Here is an 18085-nt window from a genome sequence, read left to right as displayed (position 1 = left end):
AAAAAATTAATTTATTATGTTTTCTTCTATGTGCCATGCAGTATGTGTTAGGTACCACATATATGGTTGTGAATAAAACAGATATGTTTCCTTCTCTCATGGAGCTGGAAGAAGACAGACAATAAAATATCACTGTATAATTATACATTCATCCTTTTACTCCAAGAACTAATTCTTTAGCACATATTACGTGTTGGGGAATATTTTGGGTTCTGGAGATAATAATGAGCAAAAATAGACTGGTTCCTGCCTTCATGGAGCCTACATTCTGAGGGGAGGGGCAACTTAAAGAGTTACACTAAAGATGGTAAAGTTTTAACTATGTAAGAGCTATGAAGGGATATAGAATAAGGGAAATTTGACCTCACAAGGAGGAAGTGAAGAATGGATGGAAGGACTTCCCTGGTGGCACAGTGGATAGGAATCCACCTGCCAATGCAGGGAACGTGGGTTCGATCCCTGGTCCGGGAAGATCCCACATGCTGCAGAGCAACTAAGCCCATGCGCCACAATTACTGAGCCTGCGCTCTAGAGCCCGTGAGCCACAACTACTAAGCCCGTGCTCTGCAACAAGAGAAGCCCACGCACCTAGAGTCCGTGCACCACAACAAGAGAAGCCACCGCAAGGAGAAGCCCACGCACCGCAACGAAGAGTAGCCCCCACTCGCCACCACTAGAGAAAGCCTGTGCGCAGCAATGAAGACCCAATGCAGTGAAAAATAAATAAAATTAAACCTTTAAAAAAAAAAAAAGGATGGAGAACTGAAGGGTGAGGAAGAGTTAGCTGGCAAAAGGAGGGAGGGCAGAGCATTCCAGAAAGAGGGAAAGGCATGTTGCTGAGGCTGTGGTATGTCATAGAGGCTGAAAGATGGTAAGTTTGGCTAGAAGAGGAAGATTAACCCATGAAGGAGACAGAGAGGGGGCAGCTGGAGGTGAAGGAGCAAACCCATAGAAGCCACGGGAAGACTGTTTCAAAAAGGAAGTCACAGAGTCAAATGCTGCTGGGAGGTTAAGTAACACGAGAACTGAAAGTGTCCCCTGGATTTCACAACATGCAGGTCATTGGTGAGCCCAGTGGAATGATGGGCCAGAAGCCAGAATGGAATGGTTTGAGAATGAGTCAAAGGTGAGGAAACATAGGGAGCAAGGTTATAGTTTAGGAATCACATTTGGTCACATGTAATGGAACCTGATGACAGTAGCTTAACTAAATAGAGTTATTTTTCTCACATAACAAAAATGACAAAGGGTGACATTCAGGCTGGTGCAGTGCTCCATGATGTCATCAATATCCTAGAACCCTTCTTTCTGCTCTGTCATCCTCAATATGGGCTTTTTTTTTTTCCATTGTGAATACAAGATGGCTGCTCACTCTCAAGCCAGTGCTACAGACAGAAGGAAGAAAGAAACATCAAAGGGAAAGGTCTGGTGTCTATACCAGGAAAGCAAGCATTTTCTATAAATCCTCAGCTGACTTCAGCTTACATGTTATATGTCAGAGTTGTGTCATGTGGCCACTCCTAGCTGCAAGGGAGGCTAGGAAATGTAACTCTTTAGCTTGACCCATTGCTGCTCTAAAAGAATCAGCTTCTGTGGAAGAATGGGAGATGGATATTGAGAAGGCAACCACTGCAGCTACATAGCACGTACAAATCACACGTTCATAAAGTGTGTCCATAAAGGGAAGGAGATAATAAGATGATAGTTGGAGGGGGATGTGGGATTGAGTGACTTTTTTTAAAAAATGCGAATGACTGGAATGTATTTAAAACTTGATGAGAAGGGTCTAATCGAGAGTTTAAATATACGTGAACAAAAAAACTATAATTGACAGTGTAATGTTCCTTAAAAAGAAGGAGGGAATGGAATCTAAATGAGAAGAGGGATTTACATTAAAGAGCAATAAAGATAGACTCTCTGTTGTAATGACAGGAAGGAGGAAAGTAGGCCTATATATTTTATATTAAGAAATGGGGCTTCTATTTCCTCTATAATGTAGGAGGTGAGGTTCGCTATCGCCAACGAGAAAATAGAAGAGAATGATCAGGGTTTTGAGAAGTTTGAGATGTTAAAGTTTGAAATACCTGTTTTAGAGCAAAACTGACTCAAGTATAAAGGGCACAAAGAAACTGCTATTAGGGAATGTTGTTCTCATGTGCCTTTCCTGAGAAATAGGTTAGAGAATGAGCTTCAGACAATCAGAATGAATAGAAAGACATCAACAAAAGGCCTGGTGTTGAGTATTAAATATACAATGACTTATAGAACTACCTACACCCATGCCCATGCTTAGCTGAATATCCTCCCATCCTCATGATTAACATAAACATCATTTATTCAACAAATATTTAGTGAATATCCTCTACATGCTAGATAACTATGCATGTCATGTAGCATGCTAGGAGGAGTTGGGGTGGGTGAGAAATAGAGCCAAGGAGAGGGCAGCAGTGGGAAAGCAATTGTTAGAAATGGTGAATGTTCTCTTTTTTTAAAAAAAAATTTTTTAACATCTTTATTGGAGTATAATTGCTTTACAATGGTGTGTTAGTTTCTGCTTTATAACAAAGTGAATCAGCTATACATATACATATACCTCCATATCTCCTCCCTCTTGTGTCTCTCACCCATCCTCCCTATCCCACCCCTCTAGGTGGTCACAAAGCACCAAGCTGATCTCCCTGTGCTATGTGGCTGCTTCCCACTAGCTATCTATTTTACATTTGGTAGTGTATACATGTCCATGCCACTCTCTTACTTCGTCCCAGCTTACCCTTCCCCCTCCCCGTGTCCTCAAGTTCATTCTCTACGTCTGCATCTTTATTCCTGTCTTGCCCCTAGGTCCTTCAGAACCATTTTTTTTTTTTTTTTTTTTTTTTTTAGATTCCGTGTATATGTGTTAGCATACGGTATTTGTTTTTCTCTTTCTGACTTACTTCTCTCTGTATGACAGACTCTAGGTCCATCCACCTCAATACAAATAACTCAGTTTCGTTTCTTTGTATGGCTGAGCAACATTCCATTGTATATATGTGGATGCTCTCTTAACTGCGGAGATGCATAGAAGTCTTAACACTCAGGCCTAGGACGAGTGGCTAAACTCCACCCAGGCCATGGCATGCAAGGGGTGGTCTGATATGAGGGATAAGAAAGGGGTGGTGGCATCTGACTTTGGAAGCTCCAGGCAATTGTCATGGTGCCAGGGGCAGACCTAGAGTCAGATCAATTGGAAATAAGGGCACCTGGAAGAGAGGTCCAGCTGTGAAGCTAGTGGGTGCAAAGTTAGAGGGTGGAATAGGTTGCAAAGTTAGAGGGTGGAATAGGTGCAAAGTTAGAGGGTGGAATAGGTTTCAGCCTGTTTCCTTCTTGGCTGATTTCTCAAAATGCCAGCCTCAGGAGGCTGCAGGAACTTTAATGTTAGATTCCCCCAAAGTAAAGGAGCCTGAAAGACTGATGCAAGAAAATTTCATCTGAATAATGCTGTCCATGTCAAGAGCTAGGCTACCCTGCGTATGTATCTATCTTAGAATGCCTACTGCAGTAGGATATTACCTATTTCTGCATTCTACTTACCACTATGGATATTTCTATATTCTACTTATCACTATGGAGAGAATATATCATACTCAATGGGGCAGACAGTAATAATAACCACCGTTTATTGCACATACTGTCAATACATGTCAGACACTGTTCTAGATACATAATGGGCTGTATTTCATTTTATCCTTGCAACAACCCTCTCAGTTAGCTATTACTGTTCCCATTTACAGAAGACGAAGCTGAGCCTGGTCCAATGAGTTTAAATTATTTTGCCCAAGATCACACGACTATAAATGGCCAAGCCAGGATTCTAGCCCATGTGTGACTCCAAACCTACCATTATGTCACGCTGTTCTAGTATGGTGTTGAACCCTTAATGAATGTCACTTAAATGACGATTGAATTGGGCTGCTTCCTTAGTAAGCAAAACTGGGATCACAGCCCATTTCTCAGGATCTGTTGCTAAAAATCACAAGACCATACTGCCCTCTATCAGCTTCAGTGACATCGGCCACTGGTAATTTTCAGAATGAATAAGAATATCTGACATTTATATTGTGATATATACTTACAAAAACATTTTACTCAACCTTACCACGTATATTATGAGCACTGAAACCAACACGCTTATACACACAAAAATGAATGAAAAATTTTTAATGAATATGAATTCAATTTGTGGTAAAGTCTAGTTATACTCATTGTAGCATTCACTCTTCCATAACCTGCCACTTAAAGCTTTATTTTTACTTCTAGAGAAGTAAAAAAAAAGTGATTTAGGTTTTTCTAACTTTTGTCTGTTTCCTTTTCACTTATTTAATGGAAAATTTCAAAGATATACAAAAGTAGAGAAAACAGAACCTCCAAGTATAACTCAGCTTCAACAATGATTATTTTTCCAGCAAGTATGATGACATGATTTCTGACAGAGTTATCTTTTAAATCCTTTCTGATTTAATTACTACTTCATTCAGATAATATCTTGGTCTTTCCATATTAATGGTATAATTGCTACCTTATACTAATTAATCATGGCTGATATAAGGGACTTTTGATATATTGTTAAATGTTATTGTTGGAGTTAGCTCACTATAGCCCACAAAGTATTTCTGTCTTAACCTGAGAATATGATTGTTTTGTGTTTTAAGTTTTGGCTTAGCTTGGCTATGAAAATGAATTTGTTTGGTAACTGTTGGGCACTGTTGTGTTGGTCCATGTTTACCACACTGACCATCCAATCTTAACCCTCTTTCTGTTAACACAGAAACTGAGAAAAAAACTTATTCTATGCAAAGATAATCAGAACAGAAAATGCAGCTGCCTGAATAATGTCAGCGTGCATAATGTATTTCACAGCTATTTGTAGTAGGTCCACTCAGAGAGTTATCTGATGCTCATAATCCCCAAAGTTTGATGCCAGTGTGGGCAGGCTGACTTTCCTGGTTCTGATCCTTAGCCAGCCTTCCTCACAATATGACAAAGTGGATCAGGTAAGAGAGCATGAATATTTCAACGAAAACCTATCCTCCTACTGGAAAAAACAAATGAAAACAATAACAACAATAAAACTATACTCAACTCCTGGAATTCTTGAGAGTGGAGCCTTTATACTGTATTTTTATATAAATATAAACATATTTCAAGTTTTTTTCCCAGGAATTTTAAGATTGATGTATTTTTTACTCTTTTAGCTAAAAGACAAATACTTCATTAAGATGTAGATTTATTAGAGAATTTTTCTTATATAAAAATTTCAAGTTAAATTCTGACCCTTTTCCAAGGCCTCAAATGATTTTTAAAATAGATTGATCACATATCTTTTTTTTTTTCTGTCATTTTTTCTTTCAGCAATAGCGGGATGTCAAATCCCTAATAATCTGAAATTGGTTCAGTGTGATCTAATAGTACTATTTGCTTCCACACCTCTTTTTCTTCTGGTCACTTACTCTAACGTAATTACAATTTTATAGATTCAGATTTAATGAATTGTATTTCAAGCTACCTGGTGAACTATTTGTTTTAACCCATCCAGTTATATAGTTAATAATTTTTAGTATTTTCTTATAATTGCTTCTTTAAGGTAAGAATCTTGACGGTTATTCACCTTCCTAATCAAAACACTGTTTTACATTTTGATATATTCTTAATTAAATGAAAATATTTTCTATTTACAAGAGACACACAAAACAATATGTCAAAGTTAAAAATAAAGGAATGGGGGTGCTTCCCTGGTGGCGCAGTGGTTGAGAGTCCGCCTGCCGATGCTGCCGAGGGGACGCGGGTTCGTGCCCCGGTCCAGGAGGCTCCCACATGCCGCGGAGCGGCTGGGCCCGTGAGCCATGGCCCCTGAGCCTGCGCGTCCGGAGACTGTGCTCCGCAACGGGAGAGGCCACAACAGTGAAAGGCCCGTGTAACGCAAAAGAATAATAATAAATAAATAAATAAAGGAATGGAAAAAGATTCACTAGGAAAATGCTAACAAAAGGTGGATATAACACTTTCATACTCATTATTCTACTTGGATATTATTTGGTATAGCACTGCAGTATTGTAAATATATAACTTTTATGTACTAAGCAGTCTGAAACAAACAGGTAATAGCGATGACTTCTTAATCCCAATGTATCGTTCTTGCCTACCCCACCCCATTGCCTGCAGGGTCCCCCACAATTCAGTAGGTGCCCAGTGCCAGTTTCTCCAGTGTTTTTATACTCACTCCCAATGAACTCTAGTTACATCCTTTCATGCCACTCTTTCAAAATCTAGCACTGAATAAACCAACTACACTTGCAACTGGAGCTCAACCAACTTCATAGTCAACAACCTTGATCTTCCCCCATGCCCAGTGATATCTCCACTTCAACTTAGCCTCTTGCAAACCTGTCCATATCAAATTCTATCACAGGCCCAGCTCAGGCTGAATCTCCATCCAATGAGAAGCTTCCCATGGCCCTGGAGGTCTACCCATTCTGTAAAAACCTCCAGGCCTCGACCTCTGGCATTACAACACAGGCTCTGAGCTTTCCGTCCTCTGTGCATCATTTAAGGGCTGGCCCAAATGTGGTAGTCCTCCTCCTTCCTTTTCTCATCAGCCCAAAACAATTACATTTCCGCCCCTGGGTTTATTCCTTCTAAATACATACTATGCTGAATGTTATACTCTTATTCTGTTCTAGGCACTTGGTCACCAACACTAGTTTAAAAAAAAAAATTCTGTGGGGAGGGACAATATAGGGGTAGGGGATGAAGAGGTATAAACTATTGGTATAAAATAAGCAACAAGGATATATTGTACAATACAGGGAATATAGCCAATGTTTTATAATAACTATAAATGGAGTATAACTTTTAAAAATTGTGAATCACTATATTGTACACCTGTAACTTACATAATATTGTACATCAACTATACTTCAATTAAAAAATAAAATTAATTAATTAAAAAAATTCTGACCATGATCCACAGTAAAAAATATATTTTAGGGATTTCCCTGGTGGCGCAGTGGTTGAGAACCGCCTGCCAATGCAGGGAACACGGGTTCGAGCCCTGGTCTGGGAAGATCCCACATGCCGCAGAGCAACTAAGCTCGTGTGCCACAACTACTGAGCCTGTGAGCCTAGAGCCCACACTCTGCAGCAAGAGAAGCCACCGCAATGAGAAGCTAGTGCACCGCAATGAAGAACAGCCCCCGACTCACCATGACTAGAGAAAGTCTGCACATAGCAACGAAGACCCAACACAGCCAAAAATAAAAAAATTAATGAATTTAAAAATATATATATTTATATTTTATATTGTGACAAGGTCCATCAAAGTTTTCCCTAAGCAATACTTAGTTCCTTTACCATGTGGCAATGAAATCTGATATTTTCTTTTTATTCTATTAAAAAAATTCAGCCACTAAATTGATTTCACTAACCACTAATGGGTCAAAACTCTGAGTTTGAAAACCCTTGATCTAAAGAGTCTCCCCACCGCCCCCCACTCCTAACCCCACCCCACCGGCTGCCACAAGACTCTTTTGGCATCTTTTTTATCAGAACCAGGTCAGGTAACATGAAGGCATATTTAAAACAATCACTGCCTAATTTCCTAGATATTCTAAAGAGGAATTCTTTTCCACTGAAGGACAGCAGTTTCTAGGCTATAAAAGAGGTACTTTTAGTGCTTGGAAATGGTGGAGATTTATTTAAAGCCTTCTAGAAAATATCCATGATCTGAAATCTTATTAAAGAATGCATGATTGAAAGTCAGGCAAACTGGTCCTTGTTTCACTCTGCCATCGAGTGTTAGGAGGTAAATCACTCAGCCTCTCGGAACCAAGGGGTCTCAATCTAGAGAATGATATGTAAATCTGATGACATATAAACCCTATAAATCTAATGATTCATTCACTCATTCATTTGCTCATTCACTTCACAAATGCTTCATTAAGTATGTGCCAGGTAGGCCTCTCACTGCTCATCTGACAATTCAGACTGGGAAGGCCAATGTTATAAATTTATCACACATCACATGTGATCATATGCCAGGGCTCCTTCACATCAAATATATGCTTCATCAGGCACCACAGGGGAATAAGCTGCTTCATACAAGCATATTACCCAAAAAAATGATGATCATTTATATAAAACACTTAATAAAGTCTCTCTAAAATGTCTTAGAGATTATACTGTACCTAATTTCATTAATGGTTTAAAATAGTTAATTCTAATAGTAAGGAGCTTAATTTTAAGACTTATGAATTCTTACACAAGTTTAATTTAAAATGTCAAAAATGTAATATTTGCTCTAATTCCCTCTCTTTTCTTTTTTCTTCCCACCACATTTTTACTCTTTTAGTTTAACTGTCACAACACCAGGTGAGTTGGCACAATCAGTGGTTAAGAGAATTACTGAAAGCCATTCCTACACCAACATAGATAGCAATTGCTTAACTGTACACAAACATGATTATGAACTACATAAAATATCACATAAAACTCAGATTAAATATATCCTCCAACCCCCAATTCAGCATGATCCCAAAAATGTCCATAGCCACTCCAGTGCCCCATGATGTGAGGGTAAGTGTGATGGAGGAGGAGTTGGAGTGAAGAGATAGCAGTCTTAACTGATTGTTAATTTTACAAAGATTTACGGTCATGTGAACACATCATCATGGACCCCCACTCCCAAGGCTTTGGAAGGGTCTTGTACAAATGAAAGGGCCTGAAATTTAAGCTTCACTAGGTCATGGTAAACCTGCTTCCACAAGTATCAATCACTGAGTGAAAGTGTGAATATGGTGAGCCAGTTATGAGCCTGACTCTGGGGTTAAATGGGTTGGCGTTTGATTTTTAACTTCACTTTAACTAGTTTGTGACTGTGAGTAAGTTAATTTCTCCGTGCCTCTGTTTTTCAATCTGTGAAAAGGGGATAATATCTTAACACATAGGGCTGTACTGAGATATTGAAAGATATTGACACAATGTGTAAAGCATGTGGTTTGGTGCCTGGCAGATGGATAACACTAATAATACTTCCCTGGCAGTCTAGGGGTTAAGACTTCGCTGTCCAATACAAAGGGTGAGGGTTCGATCCCTGGTTGGGGAGCTAATATCCCACATGCCTCGCGGACAAAAAACCAAAACATAAAACAGAAGCAATATTGTAATTTAATAAAGACTTTAAAAAAATGGTCCTCATCAAAAAAAAATCTTTAAAAAGTCTTTTAAAAAAAAGACAATAGTTATACAATGATGATGACTACATTGACTATGATAAGGTGGTCAAAGGATGTTGAAGAGTATAATGCTTTTTGATTCTATAATAACTGTTTCCCAAACAACTGTGATTTTTTAATTCCTTTGGTTGACTTGGTTTTAGTTTCCAAAGTTTTGCAAGATTCTGCAATAAAAGCTGATGAAGAATGACTTAAGTAATTTTCTCATTTAAACTAAGAAGCAGCATAAACAAAAAGGGCATTAAGGCAGAAAAAAATGGCAAAACTTTGGGAAATATTTTCATATTCCTGGGATCCAGAGATACGACTAATTTTCATACTACTGTCAAGTTATTCCAAGACCCCTGACTTCCTTCAGCTCCCTCTCTGCTCTGTGGCCTCTTATCAGTCTTAGATCAGCTACAGCTGTTCTTTGCACAATTTTAGCTCTAATTTCCATTGAGTTTTCCTATTCCATGCCCCTCTGTAAAATCTTTGTTTGTTTTTGTATAACTAAAGGTTATAGCAGCAGGGAAAAGTTTAGGATGGAAAAAAAATTCTGCCATCCACTTCTTGGCTCCATTTAGGGTCACTCTCTCACTCTTCTGTCAGTTTTACCGGTGTTTGGAAATGTGCTTGTTCATTGATCCAGAGACTCCTCATTCCCCCTCAATCAAAGTTCTAAAAAAAAAAAAAAGTTCTATAGAAGGGAGAGTTGCAGCTATATATACACATAACTATATGGAACATCTGCAACAGTCATATATATGTATGTTTGTATATATATATATATTTTTTTTTTCAATGTCCAGTGGACAAGCAAGTTTAGTGTTTTGAGAAGCTGAAGAAATGATATTATAGATGTTCTGTCTCTAGAAGCAAAGATGAAAATCTTTGCTTTGGGGAAGAGTTGCCAAAATGGAACCTGCAAAATGCAAATGACAAGCAGAAATCCATCAATTGCTCTTGGAGACACTGTGAAGATAAACTGCAGGCAATTGTAAAGCATCTGAAAGCTTAAAATGTTAAGCCTTTTATTCAGGGAAACAAATGTTAGCAAGACTATATGCTTTCCAGTAAGAGAGCTGGTTTTGTTTTTTGTTTTTCTAATTGCAACTGTAGACTGGTGTGTCCCTGAAAGTGATGCTTCTTGGAAGATGTGTGTGTGTTTTTGTTAAAGCATTTGCTCATGGGAGATTGTAATGTTAGACCGCAGGCAGGTTACTGTGCAGGTCTGAACTTGTCTTCTCCCCATGCTAGAAAAAAAGCCATGAAAAGGACTTAGAGTGTGTGAAATAATTAGAAAATGTATGTATTGGTCTCTGCCCCTGGTTCCTGGCACAAAGTTCCTAAAACTTGTAATTTTCTAACTGATAGGAGTGTCTTTTGTTCTAATGAGGCAGTGGTTGGTGGGCTCCTGGATGGGAGCTGGTCACCAGCAAGACCAAGCTGTGATTAGAAGCTTGGAACTTTCAGCTCCACCCCCTATCCTCCAGGAAGGGGAGAGAGGCTGGAGACTGAATTAATAATCTGTCTTGCCTATGTGATGAAGCCACCATAGAAATCCCAAAAGTACAGGGAACTTCCAGGTGGCTGGACACATGGAGGATGGAGGTACCAGGAGGGTGGCATGCCTGGCAAGGACATGGAAGCTCTGTGTCCCTTCCCCCATACCTTGCCTTATGCATCTCTTCCATCTGGATATTCATCTGTATCCTTTGTCATATCCTTTTAAAATAAACTGGCAAACATGAGTTAAATATTTCCTTGAGTTCTGTGAGCCACTGTAGCAAATTATCAAACCCAAGGAGTAGGTTGTGAGATGTATAGCTGATCAGTCAGAAACACAGGTGACAACCTGGGACTTGCAATTGGCATCTGAAGCGGGGGGGGGGGGTGTCTTGTGGGACTGAGACGTTAAACTATGTGATCTGATACTACCTCCAATAGTGTCAGAATTGAGTTAAATTATGGGACACCCAGATGGTGTGACAGAATTTCTAGATGTGTGGAAAACTAGCACATCTGGTGGCAGAAGTGATGTGAAGTGTGGTAGTAGTGTGAGAGTACGGGAGACACAGGAGGTATTTTTCCCTTACAGAGTGGTTTGGCCCAGTGTATAGACTACATTGCAGGGTAGGGTAGAAGATGTCCTACACGTGACATTATTCAAGACTCAGTAATCAGCTTTGGAAATATTCTGTCATCCATGGTGATTGGTTTATCCTGGCCATATGGAGCCAGACCACATCTGAGAATATCTAGAATCTATAAAGAACTCTCAAAACTCAATAATAAGAAAACAAACAACACAAACATTTTAAAAATGGTCAAAAGATTTGAAAAGATACTTCATAGAGAAGCTATAAAGATGGCAAATAAGCACATGAAAAGATATGCTACATCATTAGCCATTAGGGAAATATAAATTAAAATCATAGTGAGATTCCACTACCTTTATTAGAATGGCTAAAATAAAAGGCTGACCATACTAAGTACTAGCAAGGATATGGATCAACTAGAACTTTCATACATTGCTAGCGGGAATGTAAAATGATACAACCACTTTGGAAGACCTGGCAATTTCTTAAAAATTAAATATATACCTACCATCTGACACAGTCATTCTACTTCCAAGTATTCAGCCAAGAGAAATGAAAGCATATGTTCATGCAAAGACTTATATGCAAATGTTCAATGCAGCTTTGTAATAGTTCCAAACTGGAAACAATCCAAATGTCTCTCAACAGCAGAATGGATAAGGAAATTGTAACATATCCATAAAATGGAATACTATTTAGCAAAGAAAAGAAAAAACTACTGATACACACAACATGGATGAATCCCAAAATAACTATGTTGAATGAAAAAAGCCAGACAAAAAGGAGTACATACTGTATGATTCCATTTATAGAAAAATTATAGAAAATGCAAACTAATCTATACTGACAGAAAGCAGACCAGTGGTTTCCTGGGGATGGGAGTGAAGGCAGGAACAAGGAATTACAAAGAGGCATGAGGAAATCTTTGAGTGTGATGGGTCTGTTCATTATCTTGATTTGGTGATGGTTTCTCCTGCTATACATAAGTCAAAACTTACCGAATTGTACACTTTAAAAATGTGCCTTTATTGTATGTCAATAACATCTGGCATTAAACCTGCTAAAAATAGCATATTTCCAACTTAACTTTCTTTTTAAAAAATATTTTTGAGGAACATATACATATAGTATAGTATTTACCTTCCTCCTAGCCAGATCCTACAAAAAGCTGTTCCAGTACCACACTATACAGGAGAGTGCAAAGGAGCAGAAGTGGTAGAAAGAGACAGAAGTCAACTGATTGCTATTAAAATATTTACAAATTTTACAAAATCATACACCCATTTGAATACACTGCCAGGGCTTCTTCCAGGGCCTTGGAGGAGGCCCACGCAAGTGACGGACTGATGGAGATGAAAAGTAACTCCTAAACACTCCTTGGATTTGTGGGAGGTGGGGAGGAAAGTGTGGATCCAGCAGAGGAACAGACTTCCCAACTCCAGAGGCTCAGAGCTGCAGTTTGGATACTAAGCTGCGTGGCCTTGTTCTGAGGTCACAAGCTAGTAAGGCCTGAGGACGCATCAATTACTCAAGGAATGAGGCAAGTTTTGAAAGGTCAGTGGCACCATCCTCTGGAGTTTATGCATGATCACCCAGCACAGACCTGCATAATTGCCCAGGAGATATACCAGTGTGCTTAGACACAGGAGTGTAAGACAAGACTTGCGGATTCTATTACTATGCTGCTTCGGCTACTATTTGCTGATTTGTGACTTGTGGCAGTGATATAATCTCTGGGTGTCTATTTCAACACTAGTAAAACAGAATAACAAGAATTACCTATTTGTGGAGTATACTGAGGTCTTCCCAAGGAAATAATTTTTATCCTTGTTCTGAAATCTGGCTGATCTCTTCTAATATCTAAAATTGCTTTTGCAATTGGAAGAAAGAGAAATAGTGAAGCGAAAGAGAATTAGATAGCCTAGGCAGATGACCCTAGGTGGGGCAGCACTCCCACACTGGGCTGGGGCTGCTAACATCTTCCCCTCACTCTAAGGAGCCACACTGAGCCTTAGAAGGAGACTGTGCCGGTGAAGGGTCCGAAAACTTAAGCCTTACTTGCTTAAATCCACCTCTACCTAGAAGCTTTCTGTTACATTTTCCCCCCAATTTTTTGAAGTTACCATTTATTGGGCACTTAACTTTGTGCCAGCCATATATATGCTTGTCAAATTTTCTCAACCTTGTCGATATATTGGGTTGGCTAAAAAGTTTGTTCGGGTTTTTCTGTAAGATGTTATGGAAAAATCCTAACAAACTTTTTGGCCAACCCACTATTTGAATCACCTGGGAAGCCTGTATTTTATTTTTTTTTAATTTATTTTTAAAAATTGGGGTATGGTTACTCTACAATGTTGTGTTAGTTTCTGCTGTACAACGAAGTGAATCAGGTGTATGTATACATATAACCCCTCCCTCTTGGACCTCCCTCCCCCCACTCCAATCCCACCCATCTAGGTCACCACAGAGCACTGAGCTGAGCTCCCTGTGCTATACAGCAGGTTCCCACTATCTATTTTACACATGGTAATGAATATATCTCAATCCCAATCTCCCAGTTCATCCTACTCCCCTTCCCCTCCCCACCATGTCCACACATCTGTTCTCTATGTCTGCATCTCTATTCCTGCCCTGAAAATAGGTTCATCTGTACCATTTTTCTAGATTCCACATATATACATTAAAATATGATATTTGTTTTTCTCTTTCTGACTTACTTCACTCTGTATGACAGACTCTAGGTCCACCCACGTCTCTACAAATGACCCAATTTCATTCTTTTTTATGGCTGAGTAATAGTCCATTGTATGTATGAGCCACATCTTCTTTACCCATTTATCTGTCGATGGACATTTAGATTGCTTCCATGTCCTGGCTATTGTAAATAGTGCTGCAATGAACACTGGTGCATGTGTCTTTTTGAATTATGGTTTCCTTTGCATACATGCCCAATAGTGGGATTGCTGGGTCATATGGTAGTTCTATTTTTAGTTTTTTAAGGAGCCTCCATACTGTTCTCCATAGTGGCTGTATCAATTTACATTCCTACCAACAGTGCAAGAGGGTTCCCTTTTCTCCACACCCTCTCCAGCATTTATTGTTTGTAGATTTTTTTTTTTTTTTTTTTTTTTTTGTCTGTACGCGGGCCTCTCACTGTTGTGGCCTCTCCCGTTGCGGATCACAGGCTCCGGACGCACAGGCTCCGCGGCATGTGGGATCTTCCCGGACCGGGACACGAACCCATGTCCCCTGAATTGGCAGGCGGACTCTCAACCACTGCGCCACCAGGGAAGCCCTATTTGTAGATTTTTTGATGATGGCCATTCTGACCGGTGTGAGGTGATACCTCATTGTAGTTTTGATCTGCATTTCTCTAATAATTAGTGATGTTGAGCATCTTTTCATGTGCCTCTTGGCCATCTGTATGTCTTCTTTGTAGAAATGTCTATTTAGGTCTTGGGAAGCTTTTAAAATATACCAACCTGGAGGGCTTCCCTGGTGGCGCAGTGGTTGAGAGTCCGCCTGCCGATGCAGGGGACACGGGTTCGTGCCCCGGTCTGGGAAGATCCCACATGCCGCAGAGCGGCTAGGCCCGTGAGCCATGGCTGCTAAGCCTGCACGTCTGGAGCCTGTGCTCCGCAACAGGAGAGGCCACAACAGTGAGAGGCCCGTGTACCGAAAAAAAAAAAAAAAAAAAAAAAAAAAAAAATATATATATATATATATATATATATATATATATATATATATATATATATATACCAACCTGGAACCAATTGAAACCAGATCTCTAGGGGTGGGGCTTGAGCATCTATAGTTTTTAAAAGCCCCCTGGATTTTAATATGCAACCAGGGTTGAAACTCTTGGCACACCATGATACTTTACGTATTTTAACTTCTTAAATCCTTATACAAACCTGAGAGGTAGGTCTGATTATCCTTATGTGTAAATAAACTGAGGTTCAGAGAGGCTAAATATATTTCTCAAGATCAAATCTCAGAGTCATAATTCAAACCCAGATGGGTATGACATCACAGAACATTTTGCTATACCAGTTCCCATCTTTATATGCCTCTATGAGAAAGAACCACCTTTTAATCCAAACTTTTGCAATTGGCAAAATATGGTGATGCATAAAATATCATGTAATTATTTTCATAGCAAATGTGACTTTCTTAACTCTAACCCTATAAGAAACAATAGAGTAAAGCCATATTCCAGAGTTTAGTTCTGAGTTGGTAAAGTCCCTTATGGCCAAAAAAATTTCTGATTATATTTTTTGAAGGGAAGCTTGTTGGTGATGAAAATCTTAAGTACCATCTAGAATTGGAATGGGTCCTATTTGGTGTGGTGTTGGAGGTCTAGGATACAAGGTCATTAGTAGTAATCCAGAATACACTGTACCTCAAGCCTACCCAGTCTCCCCCTCACATTAGTTCCTAAATCCTACATCTTCCTTTTTCTTGGATTCATCGTTCATTTGCTAGGGTACATCCCCAAATAATTATTTCAGTGAAGGTCTGGGGGGCGAGGGGTAAAATTTCTGAATCTTTGGGTATGCGAAAATATTTTGTACTCTCACTTGAAAGCTAGTTTTTCTCAGTATCGTTTTTCCTCAGATCTTAGAAGATATTGTTATGTTGTCTTCCAGCAGTGTTGCCAGTGAGGAATCTGATGCCACACGGATTCTCATTGCTTTGAGCTTAACCTGTTTATTCCTTTGTAAGCCTTTAGGACTTTATCTTTATCCCTAGTGTTCTAAAATTTCACCATGACGAGTCTAAGTGTTGGTTCTGTTTCATTCATCTTGGTTAACATTTTCAACTTAAAGACTTGCATCTTTCTTAAACTCTGAGAAATACACTTTTATCATTATTTTTTCCTCTGCATTCTCTCTTTCTCTCTTCCTAGTGCCTCTATTACATAAATATTGAAACTTCTAGATCTATTAACTTTTCTTTGTCTTTTGAAATGAATAAGGAAAAGTTCCTCAGCCTCTATCTTCCACTCAATTTATTCTTCAACTATCTCTCTTCTATTAACAGATCATCTATAAACCCGCTTTCCTTGAGTGTTTAGTCCTTCTGTTTGTTGAGTTCAGTGCTTTTCTTATATGGGGCTGGTTTTTTACAAAATTTTGATGATTCTTATATCTGTTTATCTTTGTATCTGTTAATCCTTAGTTTCCTGCTCAATAAATTCAATATATGTTATACTAGCTTGCCTTTTCTTAACTAAAGGGAAGGGATATGCTACTAGGAAGAGTGTCTTAATGACTTCTTTTCTGAGGTCAGGAGCTCTCGGTGGTCAGGAGCTAGCTGAGGCAGCATGGCCCTCTCTCTCTGGCTTCAGTGTCCACAATTCTTCTTTAACCAATGAATAAGCATTGCTACCACTTGCTGTTTAGTGGAGGAGTGGGAGACAGTTGGTGGTCAACCAGCCTAGTTACTTCTTTTACGTCCCCTCAGTTAATAACTTTTATGAACGTCCAGGGCTTGTCCATCTCGCTTGTTTTATCCATTGAGTCTGGAGTTGGTATGATACCAAAGTCCTATCTGTATAACCGTCTTCTCCTGAAGTTTTTGGACTGTGTTTTTTTTTTTTTTTTTTTTAGTATTTATTTATTTGGCTGCGCTGGGTCTTAGTTGTGGCACGCGGGACCTTCATTGTAGCATGCGGGACCTTCATTGCAGCATGCAGGATCTTTTAGCTGCGGCATGTGAACTCTTAGTCACAGCATGTGCGATCTAGTTCCCTGACCAGGATTTGAACCCGGGCCCCTGGCATTGGGAGTGCAGAGTCTTAGCCACTGGACCACCAATGAAGTCCCTGTGGTTTTATTTATTTTTGTTCCTAGATATATCTGATTCCGTCTTAGATCTCTTAGGAACTTCTCAATGTTTCTGATAAAGTTCTTTCTCGTTTTTCCAGGCTATTATAAGTTGATATGCACACACACACACAGGTGTGTGTGTGTGTGTGTGTGTGTGTGTGTGTGTAGCATGTAGAAATGTAAAACAGTCCCACGGAAATAGTAAGTATCCAATAAATACTGTATATTTTGAATGCATGAAAGAATGAATGCATGTACATATTTTGTGTGTTATACACACACATACACATGCCTCTTTCTGGATTTTAGGTGAGAGGTGGGTGTCGATGAATGTTCTCAGACCACTATCCATAATTGTGAATTACTTTTAGATTTGGGGAGCGTGGAGAAGAGACAAGTTATTTCTTTTCTGTGTTTAAATGAAAAAAAAGTAGAATTCAGAAGGGAATAATGCCTTAGTTAGCCAAGATAACTAATTTATCTAGACCAATTGCGAGTTATTTTATTTATTACACATTTGTTTCATAATTATATCTGAGTGCTTATGTATAAGACATGAGCTTGACACTGTGGACAGATACCACTATATTTTTCTCTTTTTCTTCCCCTCTAGCTTACCTTGCCTCCAACAAACACAGCAGCCAGAATAAGGGTGTTTTAGACAGAAAGACCTTGATTAAAATCCTTTTGCTGGGCTTCCCTGGTGGCGCAGTGGTTAAGAATCCACCTGCCAATGCAGGGGACCCGGGAAGATCCCACACGCCGTGGAGCAACTAAGCCTGTGCGCCACAACTACTGAGCCTGCGTGCTGCAATTACTGAAGCCCATGCACCGCAACAAGAGAAGCCACCGCAATGAGAAACCCACGCACCGCAATGAAGAGCAGCCCTCGCTCGCTGCAACT

The 18085-nt window shown here is 39.4% G+C and overlaps 1 long non-coding RNA gene across 1 annotated transcript in view; it reads right to left on the bottom strand.

Moving 5' to 3' along the window:
* LOC115863999 (uncharacterized) overlaps positions 1-18085 on the bottom strand; it is an 87092-nt gene that overhangs the window by 52310 nt on the left and 16697 nt on the right. The gene's annotated exons all lie outside the window — the stretch shown is intronic.

The sequence above is a fragment of the Globicephala melas genome, chromosome 12 (assembly GCF_963455315.2).
Source record: "Globicephala melas chromosome 12, mGloMel1.2, whole genome shotgun sequence".
NCBI lineage: Eukaryota > Metazoa > Chordata > Mammalia > Artiodactyla > Delphinidae > Globicephala > Globicephala melas.
The sequence above is the reverse complement of the archived record's forward strand: the minus strand, read 5'-3'. Positions and strand labels throughout refer to the sequence as shown.